This window comes from Corvus cornix, chromosome 9 (assembly GCF_000738735.6).
Source record: "Corvus cornix cornix isolate S_Up_H32 chromosome 9, ASM73873v5, whole genome shotgun sequence".
Lineage (NCBI taxonomy): Eukaryota > Metazoa > Chordata > Aves > Passeriformes > Corvidae > Corvus > Corvus cornix.
In genome coordinates, this window is record NC_046339.1 from 10724669 (window position 1) to 10742141 (window position 17473).

At 43.8% G+C, this 17473-nt stretch overlaps 1 long non-coding RNA gene across 1 annotated transcript in view; it reads left to right on the forward strand.

Annotated features, from left to right (window-relative positions):
* Nucleotides 1-17473, forward strand: part of LOC104687930 — a 93186-nt gene that overhangs the window by 14371 nt on the left and 61342 nt on the right. The window lies entirely within an intron of this gene.

The following is a 17473-nucleotide window of genomic DNA, read 5'->3' on the forward strand; positions in this document are numbered from 1 at the left end:
CTTTCTGAGTTGGAATTGGGTTTTGCCTTAGATTTGCACCTCACCGCATTGCGTGCAGCACGGATCTGTTCTTAGAAGGGGAGGATCTGCTTCCACCTAGAAGAATTGTTCACCAAAGTGATTTAACAAAAGTGATACTAGGGCAGAATCTGCAGGACAGAGAAACTCTTATCCCAGAAACTAAAGGCAAGACCACAGAAAACAAGAAGTGGTGAATAAGAGCAGGCAACAAAAACTTCAGATACTGTGCATAGATAAAGCAAAATTATTTTTGGCTCTTGTCATGTATTTGGAGCAGAACTCCCTTTCTGTCTATGTGAAACAGAATGCCATGAGGTTTTAAGTTCTCCATGTGACCAGATGGGGTTTGCCACAACAATAGGGTTTCTGCTTGGTTTTGGGAAGGGCAGCAGTTTTGCTGGCATTACAAAAGGCTATGTGTGATAAAATAAGGAACCTTCCTTCTCCAGCACTTCTGATTTATGAAACTGCTGGAAATCAAAACTTCTTTGCCATTTGGATAATTTTTTTATTCCTCCAAACTGTACTGGATGTTCTTCACATATTAATTTGTGGATTACAGAATGTTCTAGGCAAAACATCAGTGGGGCAGTAAAATGTTAATCCAAGAGTTCAGCTGACATAAAATAAAACCACAGTGTTCTTCTATCCTGCTTAATAATGACTCAAGTGAAATGGGGACAGTTGTGTGGTCTAGTGGCTAGTGAGGGGTGTGGTCCTCTGGATTCCTGGAGCTGCTTCCCAGTTCTTCTTTCCCATGCTGGGTGACCTTAAACAAGTTTACCCCTTGTAAATTGGAGCTGGATGTCTGGCTAGGAAGGCTTATTAGGAAACTTAATTTTTGAGAGAGCATTTTGGGAGCTTGAAATGACAGGTGCTAAATAAAGGTGCTTCTCTCTATTAAGTAGCTCTAAGAAAAGACATTCACATTCCAATTTTGTGATATTGATACTTTGGGAACTCATCTTTTGGCTTTTTATGAATTGAGCACTCTTTATCTGGATGACAAACATGGATACTCCTGACCATTTTGCTGGAATGATTGTTCCAATTGTCAGCACTTTGGTTTATTGGCATCAAAAGAACAATGGTTTAATTTCCACTTAAGCAAATTATTCTGGATTTAAACAGAACTGTGTGGCAGTGGTCACAAGACCAGCAAAAGGTGCCCCAGAGCCAGGAAGTTAAATTGATTGTAAATGGCAGTAAAACAGTCTGGCTGAGCTTTGCTTTGTGAGCTGAGTGTAAGGTATCAGTGGGGAAAAGCAAAGCAAAGAGTAGGAAAAAGTGTGTTGCAGAAAATGAAGACTGGACATGCAAGGAAAAGGGTTATCCTGCAGAATACCACTCTTAGGGCACCTAAAGTAATTCTGCAGAGATGTATCTCTTGAAAGCAAATGTCTTTGTGCCTCAAAGACTAGGTATAATGTGAGGTTCTAAAATGCTGAAATGTTGTGATTGTAGAGATGATACAGGTAGAAGGAAAGAACAAGCTGTAGAGTGGATTCCTGGCTGAAGGATCTTCATGCAGGTTTCATCCTAATTAATTTGTTTCTCTAATCTAAATCTTTAAACAAAGAAAACTTTTTACTCATCAGCCTATTTTTCCTCTTCCAATCCCTACCACCAGGAGTGCCCAGGTCTGAATGGCTGGTGAAAACTTCCCCAGCAATGTGACAGGAAGGGTCTGACTGCTTCTAAACAATGAAGTGTGAGCTAAAGTCTTTAGGAAGAAAGTCTGGTATGCTCAGTGTTTTGCACCAGAGTTTTGCCATAGGATTTTGCTGGAACTGGATCAAGCTGTTACTTTGAATGGACTCACGATCAATTAATTTCAAGCTGCGTCCTCATTTATGGCCAGAACAAATCCAGATTTTTCTCTTCCTCCCCCAAATGCACAAGTGACATCATATTGTTGGGTAAATGTTGCTTTCTTGTCCAGCCAGCAGTTTGTCCTGGCTTGAAGTTTGGTAGCAGTTCTCTGCACAGTGTGTACTGTACTGCACAGGACACCTGGAGAAATATGCTTTGCATTTGCAAGTAGTTGCTACATACTTACGTAGCAGAGAAGCAAGGATTGCTGATCTGTGTGTGCTAGGCACACAAAGGCAGGCTTGTGGCTAATTTAGATCTTGAGCCTTCATTGCATTGAAAACTACTCTTTTGCAGGCACTTGTTCCCAGCATTAAGATTTAGGTACTACTTAGGACAAGGAACCATTTGCAAAGTAAGGTTTGCTCTGAGCTCTTGCATAGCAGGCCAATCAGCCTGTATAAACCTCTTGGCTGTGAGAAGCTGGTGTGGATCAGAAAGCCAGAGTCCCACTGGAATATTGGGCAAAGGAGTGTTGTGATCCAGAGCACCCATTAATGAGGTCCTCATGCCTAATATGACAATACATCTCTTCATGAGGTGAGGGTTTATTTGCACTCATTTATCTTTAAAATCTGTCATAAACAGGGCCCCAGTGTCTTTCCATGAAAATGGAAATTAGCTTTTTAAAAAACTTTTTGGAATTCAAGTCCTTTGAAGAAAAACATGAAATTGTTAGGACTACCAGAAAAAGGGAGACAAATGAAGTGATTCGCCTAAAGTCTTATGGTTAGAAACAGCCATGACTTCCTACATGGCAGTCCAGTTTATCTCATGGAGAAACTGCTACAGGTCCAGCTGTGTCCTGATTTTTACTCCACCCAAGCTGGAGAATCAGTACTGAATAGGGCTAGGTTTAGCACCATCACAGTAAGAAAAGGTGATGAGACATGGTTCTGTGACTGATTATCATGGTCTAATGTAGAACCAGCAAGAAAAGCAGAGTGGGATACTGCAGAGGAGACATGGGTAGGTCTGTGAGCCTGGTTGGCTCTGGAGCAGCAAATCTCTGCTGTAGGAATCCAGCAGCATGTTCAGCCAGAGCAACTGGGTATGTCATCCCCTTGACAGCAGGGCTTTGGTGCATCTTTGGCACTAGCCATGAGCTGGTGGGTGGAAATACTCCTGGGGAAGGGATGTCTGCTGGGCCTACTGTGCCTCAAGCTCATCCTTCTTCCTCCTGTCCTATCCCTTACCACTGAGATGAGCTTTTTGCTTCTGGGTTGTCTGAGGGAGGGAGAGGTGCACCTGAGAAACACCACTCCTTTGTGGTTTCTCCTGTTCTTACTGCCTGTCATTCCATAGCAAGGCAATGACTGGGCCCTGGACAGTTTCACCAGGATCAAATGATGAAGAGAGTTGTCTTCCCCTTCCAAATCTGACCAAGGTTTTACAAAGCCCAGAGGAGCTCACCTATGCAAACAGTCTGAGTAGTTTATATCAATGCACCAGTTTATAATATCTAACAGAAATTCCCAGTAGCCTGGGACTCTGCTGCAGACAGATGTGTTGCCATTTTGCTGAGGTGGAATTAACAATATAATAGAATTATTTAGAGAGCTGGTGATAGGGTTTTGACTCTAGAGTGTCTGACTCTCAAATCTATGCTTTCCTATATCAATCTTCCCTAGACATTATTTCAAATAATTTCTCCTTCCAAACAAAAAATAATTTTGGGAAAGACACATTCTCAACTCAGCCATGAAATGTCATCTTTGTGGTGATAATGATTATGGGATGCAGCAAATACATGCATAATTATTCTCACTGCTCGCAGAGCAGCAGATAGGCCTATTTCCTGCCTCCTGAAATATATAACCAAACACTTTTCCTCATGTTGTTTTCTCTGTGCATTTTCATGAGCTTGTTCCCTAGGGCTCGTTGTGAAATTATTCTAATTTTTCTAAGTAGGGAGGGAAAAAAAAGAAATAGTTCTGTTGGAAATGGCATTGATTTGTCTATGAAGTCATTACATTTCTCTCTTGAAGGCACAAGAAGAGGAATTCCTGATTTATTTATTTATTAATGTAGAGAAGTGGGAAGCAGTTTGACAGTAAGAATGCAGTGAATTTTGGAAGCAGTTCTTGAAGTGCTTTCCTATTCTGCATTTGAGAATGCAGAACAAGGATAATAAGTATTTTCTGACTTTCAGAGGTATAGCTTGGTCTGTGTCAATAGTTATAACTGGATCTTGGTGTAGGGTGATTTATTAGATGCAAAGCGTTGTCTCTGACAGTCTGAGCTTGTCAGCCTTAAGTCACATAAGGGAAGGCCCAGCAGAATATATAATGCAAATATTCACGTAGTATAATGAAAAATACCCTTCTGAACTATTTTCCATTAAATACAAAAATTAAAATTACTTAACAAAACATGCCTTTTCTCCCTGTCTTTTAGCAACAAACAAAAGCTCTGATGTGCAGTCTAAAATTGCTCATCAAGGGGAGAGACCAGGCTAGGATTTAGTAAATGGCTTTTTTTTTTTTTTCTTTTTTTTTTTTTGAATAAAGCAATTAGTTCTAAAGGGAACATGTCATCTTCAGTACATTGCTAAGGTAGAACACTCATTGTGCTTTCTGGCACTCCATCAAACTGCTCCTTGTGCATAGTTATTGGAGAAAGTGCATTTACACGTCCTGTCGACGTCCGATGCCGGGAAGAGGTTTCTTAAATAACAAGGCACAGGCTATTATGTGCATTAGCTTTATTATTTTTTCAAAAGTGTCTTAGCCTTTGGGGACTGAAGGTACTTAATAATATGTTGCAATTACAGTGTGCCAATGTGTTGTCGTCATATCTCAGGTGCTTGACAATCAAACAAGTGCAGGTTAACCCTTAGACGTCCATTGAGTTTCCAGCTAGCTGCTTTTATGTCTAGAGCTTGTGATGTGTCCACAGTGCAGTAAAGGCCAACACAGATCTGTTGTCTTGGGGCATTGCCAGAGGCTGTCCCAGGAGGACTCTCCTCTGCCACCCCCAGGTATGCCTAGCCCACTTAGGAGACATGAGCTCCATGCTTTTGGTTTGGATGGCCTGTGACTTTCTGTGCAGAGGTACATGGTGCTCTGGAACACGATCAGGCAGCTTGCCCCAGGAAAACCTGTGTTTGTGAGGGTGTAATGATTTAATCCCACCTGGTAGTCAAGTACCACACAGCCCTCATTCCCTTGTCCCTGGTGAAGAGGAAAATAGAAGAAAAAAAATGCAAACCTCATGGGTTGAGATAAGAACATTTTAGTAATGGAGGTTGTATCTGGTAGCCTGCTCACACAGCAGTAAGCTAAGAGTGAAGTCCCAAGCCACGGACATCACCAAGGGGAGTTGAACTAGTGCTATGGATGAGACCTGAACTAAAATGTCTCATGGACAGAGCTGTTCAGTCCCTAAATCAGAACAATATGAAATTAGTTCTGCATTGTGGGTTTTCTGTTTTCCTGCTACAGCATCCTTGGTGTTGAAAAAGCTCCCAGAATGGATGTCAAGGAGTTGTTCTGTTGAAGCATGGCAGGTACATCACCCTTAAGCCACAGAAAACATCCATTTTGAGTTGATCTCTGCTAGATATCCAGGTACAACTTGTCATTATTTGCACTCTGTATTTTGTAACTGTCTGGGTGTGGACAGAATGATGCAAAGGGAGAACAGCTGCTGTCTGTAGGTACCAAACAGCAAGAGCCCAAAGCAGGCAGCCTTTGTTTGCTGGACAATACAAGAGCTTTTGTAGGTAATACATAGTGTTTGTTATTTTTTCAGTTTTTGATTTTTTTTTTTTTTTTTCCTTTGGAGTGTGAGTTCAACTCAGAGGGGAAGTTTTAAAGACTAGGTGCAGAGGCCGAGTAAAAGCTCTGAAGAACTAATTGAGTTACAGCTGTTAACATGGTTCCTGGTCAGTAAATGAGCTAAGAAGGCATGAGTTCTAGAGTGGCAGTCACACTTCTTTTTTTGTGGGTTTTTTTTTTTTTTTTTTTGCTTGTTTGTCTGGTTGATTTGGGTTTTTTGTTTGTTTGTTTAATTCTGAAAAAAGTTGTCTCCTGCTGAGGAAGCTTGGCTGGCACCCAGATTAGTCCTACTCTAATCTTTAGAGTGACTTTCTCTGTGCAGTGTGAAATGAGGTGAGGTGATGGTGCAGTAGACAAGTTGCAATACCTTGTCCAGGGCAGAATTGCTCTCATTTGAGTGAAACCTTGCATCTGCAGTTAAGCCAACAGCTGAATTTAGGCCTGGGATATTCCCTTTATGCAGCAGGGGTATGTAATTCTTCTCTGTGGTGCAGGCCATTCAGCAGAGTGTCAGTCCTTACAGCATAGCATTACAGGTAGAGATGTCAGGATCACCAACCAGGTTAAGGCTTTTCCATGAATAGCCAGTGTTTGCAAGAGCTCCCAGGTTGCAGACTTTAACTGCTTCACTGCTTCAGCTGATGCCTACTATGCAAAAGGTCATTCCTCTCTCTCATTTTGGTCTTGGTTTTGTTTTTGCTTTCTTTGTGTTTTTGAAAGTTCCAGTTAAAGTGGTTCAGCTGTTTTGGAGAAGGAGACTGGAAATTGTTTGTTAATAACAAAAATAAGCTTAATTATCCTCCTCAAGTTCCATATTTTAGAGCAGGATCTTGGGCTTTAGAGGACAAAGAGTTCACAGGGTCCCCATAGTGTTAAGGAGATGCCTTGCATGACATGTCTATGGGAGGGTGTGTGTTGCCAAATTATACATTTCTTCCTTCCAAAAAAAAAAAAAAAAAAGGAAAAGCAGTTTCATTGTGTTAATTATCTGCCAGCAAATCCTCCTGATACTTCCCCTGATGGAATGAGAATATGGGTGAGGCTGAACAGGTTTGTCTTTGGTGTTGTTGCTCCCAGATGAAGGGGCTTATTGAAATGGGAAATGTCAATCAGATGGACATGACTAGAGCCTGGCAGATATTCTCAACCACAACATTTGATTTCAGGGCCTTTTTCCAAAGTGTGGAAAATACTTGTCTTAACATCTTGCTCCAAAAGAATTAATATGGGCTACACAGTTCTCTCTTTTCTAGTATATGCATTAACCAAAATCCTACCCTTTTATGATCATATTAGACAGTCCCTGGTTTAGCTGCTCAGACCAAACCTGTAAAACCTACAGCAAGAATTGAAGTTCTTAAGGAAAGTCATGTGCAGAAGCCTGAGGTAGACTGATCAAAAACACAGGTGAGACTGGTGAATGGGAGAAAGAAGAGGAAGCATGGCTCAGTGCAGGAAATAATGATGGATCCCATTACTAGGAGAACCTCCACAGTGGAGGTTAGGATTAGATTTCTTAGGTTTTTTTATTTACTGATAATGCCTAAAGTAAGTCTCCATACTACAGAGAGCGCTAATGGAGCCCTGGTCTTTGCTGCTCACAGTCATAAGGAAACAGTCAATCTTGCACACTCTGAGAGTTCATTGCAGCTTCACAACTTTGCTTGGAGCAACAATTCTTTGGTGAGCTTCAGGAATCCACTTAACTTCCCCTCATGCCTCTGGAATTCAGGATGGGGCTATTCCTGGGAATGCTGTTATTACTTAGGGTGAAAAGTCCCTGGAGAGGGCGTGTACTGATAGGACAAGGGAGAATGGCTGTAAGATGGAGGGTAGGTTTAGATTAAATTTAGATATTAGGAAGGAATTCTTTGCTGTATGGGTGGTGAGACACTGGCACAGGTTGCCCAGGAAGGCTATGGACTTGCCATCCCTAGAGGATGTTCAAGACTAGGCTGGATGGGGCCCTGGATAGCCTGATTTGCTGGAAGGTTCCCTGCCCACAGCAGAGGGGCTGGAATGAGATGTTCATTAACTGTGTTTTAACCCAACCATTCTATGACTGTGATATTTCTGGGTGCCTTGTTGGAGCTCTGATAGCTGTGATTAAGACTGAGTAATGAGGTGTGACTCAGTGAAAGAGCTGACTATGAGAGTTGGCCACTAAGCTCAGTATTGCTCACCCTCAGCTTTTGGATCACTGTAGGCCTTGGCTTGCTCAGCACTCAACGTGGGGTGCAGCAGAACCACAACATGACCATCCATGCTGGAGGGCAAAAAGGAGTCAGAGGCCTCACAAAGTAGTCCAAGCAGTGGAAAGAAACACTAAACCACCCATTTATATAACAAAAGAAGTGAAAAATGAAAGCCAAGAACTGCATAAAAGGATGGGGATTTTCTACCTTCATATTATGAAGCACGGTTGCCTGCAATCATGGAACAAGTTTCATGGGAGAAATTAGCTCCAGCTGGGAACTGGTCCCCACTTTTATGTCTACTTTACAGGTCTAAATGGATTTGTTATGCTTCATGGGACACCCAGGAAGCAGCCAGCTCCATGGCTTACTCTCAGCCAGCTCAGCAGCTGCCTGCTTGAGTAGGATTGCTTCTCATACAAAGCTTCTTGCTGATGGTTCCAACAACTTGGGGCACTTGGCTGTCTTCTCCCAGCAATTCCTATTGGTCTGGGATTGAGAGCTCTCACTGAGAGCTTTGTCTTGTTCTCTTGAGCATCCGTAGGCAAGGGACTAATGCACTTTAGGTGCTTTGGAGGTAGGAAGAAGCCTTCTTTGTGGAAGCTTGATATTTGGTAGCCCTATATGAATCATCCTAGCTCCTCATGAAAACCTCCTAGCTCCCTAGGCATGGGGCCCCCTGCCAACAAGTTTGTAGTGCCCATCCTGTGGTGTGAGCAGAGCTGGAGAGAGCTTCTATTTTTCTTACTGTCTGAAATCCTGAGCTTGTCTGTGATATTTTTGTTGTTGTTGTTTGGGGTTTATTAGGAGACCTCCTGGGAAAATGGCTCTTCTTTCTCTCTTTTCATTTGGATGCTTGACTCCTGGGAATGTGTTTAGAGGGAGAGTCTGAAAAATGCCTTTTGCCTGGCAGTGGCATTGTTGCCTGGAAATGTAAAGCCAATTCCACAGGGGGCTGCTGAGCTATAGCATTTAATTCCTGGAACTGCATGAGGCAGCTCAGAGCATGGAAGCTGCTGCCACCTCACTGACACAGAGCTTTAGGGAATCATGCCATTGCTTTCATGCCTGAGCAACCTGGAGCCCTGTGTCTTCTGGCTGGTGGTCACTTCTCTGTGAAACTACAGAAGTGTGGTACACAGCACTCTGCTGCCTGCTCCTGTGGTTTCTGGTAACACATGGTGGGAGGGGTGGGGGATTAATGACACCATGAACTTGATGGGCAGTGCAGTCCCTTATGTGATGCATGTGTGGGAGCAATTCCTTCCTGATCGTGACGTACATTTGGCTCATGTCCTAAAGAGCAGGATTTAGATGACTTTTATCTTTATTCTCATAGCTACAGGGATTGTCAATATCTATAAAATGACCCAGCTACAGTATTTGACTTGGTGACCTTCACTAACAGTGAATTTTATGGATTGGCTATACAGTGGGGGTGAGGAAAGATTTTCCTAATTCTTGAGGGATGTGCAAATGCTTTGTAGAGATGCTAGACTGGAAAGGAGGCCTTGAGAGGCTGTCTATTTTGTTTATCAATGCTGATCTAAGCAGCTGAAATGTGTGGTGCCTTCTGGTGAGAGAAAGAGAAGCGAGGAGAAGACCTCACCTGATTCACATAAAGCAAAGCATTTATCCTGTGGTATAAGGGCTGTGTTTACACACAGTGCTTGTGCATCCAGGTTCCATTTAATATTTAAAAGTGCTCAAGTTATCTGTGCATTAGTACTGGCCTAGGGGCTTTGCATAGTGAAACTCTCTGTACCACCCCTACAAACATTGCCAGGCATCTTTACCTTGTCCTGGATCTGTACTCCTGTGGCTCAGGCCAGGCAGTGAGAAGTCTTTGGCCTCCCTGCACAGTCTGCTTATTAGGAGGCCCATTAGCATGAGCTGAGCTGGGTATTTTTGTGGCAAGGCCTTGGAGAGAGGCTACCAAGTTGATTTGGTTGGTCATACACAAGTAAGCAGGGGAGAGCTCTCCTCCTGTACCTGTTCTGAGAGGATCCAATGGGGCCGGTTTTTCTCTCAGTTCATTCATTTAGTCTTATTGTACCTTCAGTTACGAGAAGTCTGCTGTAAGAGCTGAGGTACATTTTGCAGCCAGCCCAGGGAGACACAGCACACTCAGACTGGAAACCCATCTCCTCTCATGCTGACCTATTTTGAAAGAGTAAATTCCTCTTCTCTGACTTCATTTATGTGCTGGCTGTCAAGTTATAAGAGCAGCATTTGACAGTGCCAACGCTGCTGTTTGTATCAGCAGACAATCACCAGCCTAGCAAGAGTTCATAATTTGACTAACAGCTCATGACATTATTATTCTTATTCATTTATGGCAGAAGAAATACAGCAGCAACTTTCTTCCATGGCATCAGCTCCAAATGTCTGTGGCATCAGATCAGCCAAGGTTCTTTTTGAAAAATTTAGCCGTACTCCCCCACATCTTGCTAACTTTACAGTCCCCCGTGGCATCTGTGGGCAGTGAACTGAGCTGTTGAGACTAAATGCAATTTGCAATCAGGCTTCTGTTAACGTGGAAATGTACCGGCTGCTCTCCTGCAGTATGGATTCTCATGCTGTCTAGCATATGGTAGCATTAAACCCAGTCTGGAGTGCCTCTCGTTACCACACTGTTGAGTGGAGAGTCCTGAAAAACAAGTGTGAGAGAAACACTTGTGAGAGAAATGTATTTTGGGAACCAGCTCTCCTCTAGCAGAGCCTGTCGGGAGTTATCAAAAGGAGACTGTACCTCAAAAACTGGCCCTGACAGCCATCCAAGCAAGTACAGAAAACTGACTTGAACACTGATGCAGAAGCCATGTACTTCCCCAGGCAGGTATTGCACAGGGAGAAGGGGACAAGGAGAATCAGACAAGAGCAAGTTCATTATTAACAAGTTAAAAAGCTAGAGGCAGTCTATTCTTCTGCTACCAGTATGGGAGAGATTTTGATTCAGGAAGATAGCCTTGGGTATGAAGCCAGCAGTTATGTAAAGACTTGATATCAATGTAGGCAAAACAAGAAATATATCCATCCACAGAGGAAACAAACAGGTGAGCCTTTTAACCATTAAGAGTTTCATTCCAGCTTTAGTTCATTGGGTAGCACTTAAAAGTAGCTGTGGAATTTCTTCAGTTTTAGCATATCTCCCATTGTCATGTAAGGTAGTTTAATTTTAATTTTGCTATTTGAGTGATATGAATAATTCAGAGTGTTTTCTCACTGTCGGCTCTGGATGTCCTTATCTCTTCTTCCCTGAGGCACTCAGAGCACTGGCCTTAGTGAAAAAGATGCAAGCTGGATCTGAAGAGAATTGGGTTTGAGGCAAGTTGTCTATTGCTGTGGGCCAGTGGGGACATGGCATCTGAGTCATGAGCTCACAGTGCTGCTTATTCATCGCTCTCTTTGGTCAGTCCCACCCTGAATACCACAAGCATCTGTTATACTTATGTACGCCCGTGTTATTTGTTACTTGCAAAATGACCAATTTGTTTGGTGCCCTGAGTCTTTGATGTGTGAAGAATCTCAGAGATGTGGGTTGTGGCCAGAAGTAAGTTATTGAGTGAGTGCATTTGATCTGAACACCTGTTTTTCTTAAACACTTCTCTGAAAATGTCTTATGAGTGGAAGTTCTTTCAGTGTAGGCCTGTATGTGGCTGTTGAGAAGAACTGGAGACAGAAGTAGTATTGGTAGCTCCAGGAGTATGATTACAAAAACCTTGAATCCTGAGAGGTAGGAGGGAAAAGTGGCAGTAGATCAAAGGCTACTTTTCCATCCTGTAATCTTCAACCCTGTATGCTTCACTCTATAAATGACTGCAGCATCCCAAAGTGCTTCCCAACAGTATTATGTTTAAATAAGACTAGTGTGCCTGTTGGACATTGCTGCGTCTCTTTATTGCACTTCTCTCTACCTCTTGGTAGAGCTAAGACATAGGACACTGTGTATTACCTGGCTTGGACCCTGGCCTTCACTGGTTCTCACATCTGCAATATTGCTTTGTGAACACTTCAGTGTCCTGACCCACAATGCTGTGATGATCTGAGATGGGGACAGCTATGGACAAATTTGTGAGAAAAATAGAAAAAGGCTGTTGGCTAAGGAAGTTTGGTTTTTTTCTCAGAGAATGCTTTTAGACAGGAGAAAAACCTGGACCAGAGAGCAGATGAGGTAGACTTTGACCTTTCTCAGTTCCAGATGGTTGGAATATTTCACGTGTGCTCATGTGGAGAAACTTTGTACTTTACATGGAGACAGAAAAGAGATGCTCATCCTAGCCTTGACCCAGCCTCATCTTTCGGTCATCTTTACTTCAATTTAAAATGTGAGTATTGACCTGGCAGGGTCTCATTTTTGAGCTTTAGGCTACTGCAGTTTTGGCTTTGTGTGGCTAGTGAAAATGAGGGTAATCTCCTTCACAAGAGCTGAATAGACCAAGAGACATCTCATCTCCCCCAGGAGGTGACTAATCCAAACCTAATCCAGGAAGATATAAATGCATTTTAAGAAAATATCTTAGCATAGGTTTAAAATCTGAAAAACATGATGGAATTGAAAAATAAACTTGTGTGTTTATGGGCTTAAATGAATATTTGTAGAAAAGGGAGTATTTTCAAGCAACTTCCTATTTCAGATTCTTAAACCTCTTTCTGAGAAAACCCGGATGTCAATTTTTTCCTGACTGTGAGTGGTTAGTTTGTCCTCAGTAGCGGGAGGACAAGCAGCTATTACTTGTCATGTTTATCCTAAATGTGACAACAGACAATCCCTAACTGTGTAACTCTCTCTCTCTTCTCCTCCTCCATGTGGCATACTCACTTAGTTGCCTCAATGATATCCAACTGGGCTCCATCCCAATTATTTGTTTTTCTGGTAATCATCCATATTTCCATGTGAAAAAAAAAGGCATTGGAATAACTGTGGTTTTGCAAAGTAAATAACTGAGCAGATGCTCTATGCATCTGGAAAGGGGAGAAGGGGGGATTCTTTTTGGGAGAGGCATTTTCTTTGGGTTTAACCTATATCCTCAGGTTCCATCAGCAGAGACCTTAAGCTGTGCAACATTCCTCTCTGCTCCTGTGCTTTGGTGCCCCGTGACAAGGACAGACAAGACCTGTAAGGCTCTGCACAAGGCTCTGTTGACACTGATGCCACTGTCTGCTGGGAAGTACCTGCAGCACTCAGACCTCCAATGCTTGTGGGTTCGGTCTGGCAGGGTTCATTTCAGATGACTTAGATCTGCCCAAATGCTATTCCTGTCTTGAAAAGCAAGAGGTCTCATTTGTATGTGTAGTGTCCTCATGGTGTCTTACAGAGACCTCCTCTGTCCTGTCACTGCTCGGTGATCTGAGCACTTCAAATGACCAAAAGTTCTTGGGCTTTGTGTTCCTTTGACATGAATGTCCCCAGGTTATGTGGGAGCACTCTTTGTGGCTGTCTCTCCAAAAGGAGGTTGTCCTTTTGTCCACATATGCAACAGGAATGCTGCATACGTGGCTTCGGACTTGGGATTTGGTTGACTCAAGTAAGTTTCCTGCCAGAGCCACCTTCACAGTGGGTTGTCTGCTTCTACCTTGCAGATCTTTTGCTACCTTTTCTCATTTGGTTTCAATCCTCACCCATTGCTGCAGCTTTTTCTGTCCTATTTCTAGTTCTGATTTCTGGGGAAGCTTTACAGAAAGAAGAAAACTGCAGTTTCAGCAATGGAAATAGATAAAAAATCTTGCAGTTTCTGCAAACTGTAGTGAAGTGTCAAGAAGTTGGTACAGAGGAAGCTGTATGAAGGGCCAAGATGGACAGGTGCTACATCTTGGGTATTTTGAGAGTGCTGGTGAAATAAAAAGGGTGAAGTTGAAGGCATATTTTTGGAGCTCCAAGGACCATAGATAACAATGTTGCCATGGTGTTGATTAGGGAAAAGGGATGTTAGTTTACCTGTAATGATCTAAAAGAAAAAAAAAAGTAAAAATAATATAGTAGGTGAGACCTGAAGGCCATTGGGAATTGAGAACCAATTTTTGATATCCTTCATACTGATGGTGTGCGCAGTAATTCACAATAATTTCTTAGAAACATTTGAGGAGAAAGGGTTGTGATTATTTATGCTTAATGGGATCTGCCTATGTCATTCTGGGGAAAAATATCCAAGGTTTTGGGAACTTAGTAGCAAGTGAAGCCATCAGTTCTCTGATGGGACTTCAAAAGTAGAATTGTAATGCTGTAAAATGTTTATCTTTGACTTTCATCTCTTGGTGAGTTCAGTTTCCCTTGGCCAAACTTGGGATTAAGAAAATGAATTACCCAGAGATATTTACTTGTTCATAGCACGTGAAATGCTCTAATCACTGGCAATTTTTGAATGGCCAAAAATAAGAACTTCTCACTTCTGTGCAGCATGGTCTGTTTACAGAGTAATGAAGGGAAAGATATCTCCATAGTAACCTGTAAAACAGGCAAGCCTACTTCTTCCACTTCAATACAGTCTTCAGTAAACAGATTTTACATCTGTTTTTTAAAAAAAGCAAACAGAATAAACCACACTTTTGGATTGTGGCTTTTATTACTACTGGATTCAAGATCTGTCCCTCTGCTTCCCCCTTCTTTGTTACATTTGAAACGATTTGTGAAAGCCAATAAATTTTAACACATGTGAGTTGCTGTTCCATCAAGGAGTCTCTATCTGAAGGGTTCTTCTGCAGGTGGAGAGACGGGCACTGTGAATAGCCTATAAACACGTAAACAGATACTGTGAAAACATTTCTACTGACTGTGGATAGGGCCAAAAGTCTTAAGCTTACCTTGAGACAGGAAATGTGATCAGGCCTAGATACATGATGGTATTTTCTGAGGGTAAGAGGAGTTAATGGATTTTTGGCAATATAATTTTCCTTGCTTGAGATCTAAAAAAGAATAAACAAAACAGATACACACACTTCACCTGCCAAAAAACCCCAAAACCACACCAGAAATTCTTTAAGTGGAGATATTATATCCCCAGTGTCTCAAGGCTTGGTTATCAGTGACTTTCTGAGTTCCCGCTCAGTACTGTACTCCACAATCCCTTACATTTCCTAGGGGGCTCTCCTAGGAAGCAGGTATGTTTCTCCTAGGCAGAGGATATGAAAGCTGCCTGCTGGTTTCTGTCTGTTGCCACTTCTGGCAGACAGCTGTGTGTGAACCTCTCCTGTTGGAAGGGTAGATACCAGGTGACAGAAGTGAGGTCTGGCACACGGAAATAAAAAAGGATGGTTGAAGGAGTGACTTCAAATTCAACTTTTGCTTGGTGTAGAGGAGCCAATTAAACCAGTGGTGTACTGCCTGGAGGTTGCTGTGTGACACAGGCATCTGAATGGGGACAGACTGGAGAGACCAGGCACCAGGCTCTGGAAAAGGGATGAAAGGTGGGGCTTGCCTGACAGGGTGTCCCAATCCATTCCTTGTACTGGCATCTATGCTCTTTTGTGTCTTTGTTTCAGTGCACTATGACCAAACCCTCAAACTTCCTGTGTGGCTCTGGAGAGATGACTGGTAGGAGCTCTAAAATCCAGCTGGTTTTCAGGTTTTATTGGTCTGAGGAAGGTAGCCCTAGGGATACAGAAGGGACTAGTTTCTGGGACTACCTGTTTCAGCTGGACTGGTCTGATTTCCCATTAGTATTTCTCAAGATGGCAGAAGAAAATAGAAATTACAGATTGTTGGAAAATAATTCCAGTTACTATTTTTTTTTTTTTTTTAACTTCAGAAAGTTTTATTCTGGTGAAAGCTGACAGATGATGCAGGGGCCAAACATTTGTGGATCCTTATGTTATCTGAGCATGATTCTTGACTGTTGAGAGCCTGTTGAGACTTGGATAGCATGTCCTCTTTCCCTGGAACTGTTCTTAAAAAACTGTACATGTGGTGCTTAGGGCCATGGTTTAATGGTGGACTTGGCAGCATTAGGTCCAAGGTTGGACTCCGTGATCTCAGAGGTCCTTTCCAACCTGAATGATTCTATGATTCCTTTTACTCCATGATTTCCGCCCCCCCCCCCCCTTCCCTTGGTTAATATCTGCACTCATTTCTGCTGCTCCCCGTATATCCTACTGCCAACTGTAATTCTGCATTAATCAATAATAGTCAGAGCTTCCTAGCTGCTGCCATCTGTTTTCTCGATAAAGGCTGTTTTTAAAACAACTCAACTTGTGGCAAAGCACTTCCAGGGTGTGGCGTGTGCGGAATCGGATGGGGGCTCGGAGCCAGCGGGCACGAGGGGGGAGACGGCGCATCCCGGGAGGAGGGATGCTCTTGGAGAGCACCTCCTGCCGTCCCTGCCCAGTCGCTGGGAGCCGGGAGGGTTTCTCCCGCGGGTATTGGGGCGTCCCCGGGAGATGCTGTCGGTGGCCATCTGCTGCCACCTCCCGTCCGAAGGGCGATGCCGTGCGGGGAGGGACCGCGGGCGCCCGGCGCTGCTGCGCGGTGCATGGGGCAGCAGATGGGGATGCCACCTCCAGCCTTCAGGTACAGGATTGCTGTCTCCTTGAGGTTCTGGCAGTGGTGCCTATGCCTACAAGGTCTGCGAGGATCTCAGCCATCCTGGGTGCTACTGCCGGCTGCTGACCTGTCTCACCTCTCTTTTTTCCTATCTCCACTGTGCAATGACCTCGTTTCTTTTCACAGTTTGATCTTTCTGGGTATCTTGGCCACTCAGATCCCCCAGCCAAAGAATGACCAATACCAACAGCTTGGAGGCACCTGGCCAGCAGCAATATCAGGAGGTGAGCTGGCTTGCTTCCCTCTGGCAGAGCAGCGGTGGGAAGCAGGGGCAGGGCTCCTCTCCCTTGTCCCCTTTGTTGCAGTTCACAGCAGCTCCCAGCTCCACTGGCCTTCCCAGTCAGCTCTGGACTGCTTGGCTGGCGCCTGGACACCAGAGCAGGGTGTGCCACACTCCTGTGCCAGAGCTGCTTGCTGGCACCCAGGCTCTGGCCAGCCCACAGTGATTTGCTAGCACTAGCCACTAGTAGTTGCTTTTTAATTTGGATCCCTGTGCCTCCTCTCTGTTTTGGGGGGGAGGGCAAGGGTTATTCTTTGTCTCTGCTTGCTTTTACTTCTTTGGCTTGTTCTCTAATAGCTATTGCAGCTTCCCCTGCTGCCTGTGGTGACTACAAATTTGAGCTGAATTAATCCCAGACAGAGGCTCAATCTGAGGCAAACTTTCCTTCCGAAATGTTCAGTCTGAAAAGACATGAAAGCAGGATGGGCTGGCCACCTACCTTCCCTGTTTTGGTCTCATCCAGGGCAAAGGTTTGTTCTCTCCCTTCAAGCGGGACTGAGAGGCCCTTGGTGCTGTGCTGGGCACTGACCAGGCACACATGGAAGGGAGAGTCTGTCTGCCAGACCTCAGTGAGCAGACAAACAAAGCAGCAGCGTGGCTGGCACTCACAGGTTTTGCTTGCCGCGCTGGAAGCAGCCCTTGGTTGCAGCAGTGGTGTTGCTTCTCCTTCCCCAGCTGGCCCAGCCTGCTGGCACTGCTCAGACCCTCAACCTGTCCTTGTGCAACCCTGTGCTGGCCATGTCTCATCCTGTTCAGTTATCCCTCTCCATTTCTCCTAGAAGCATCAAGA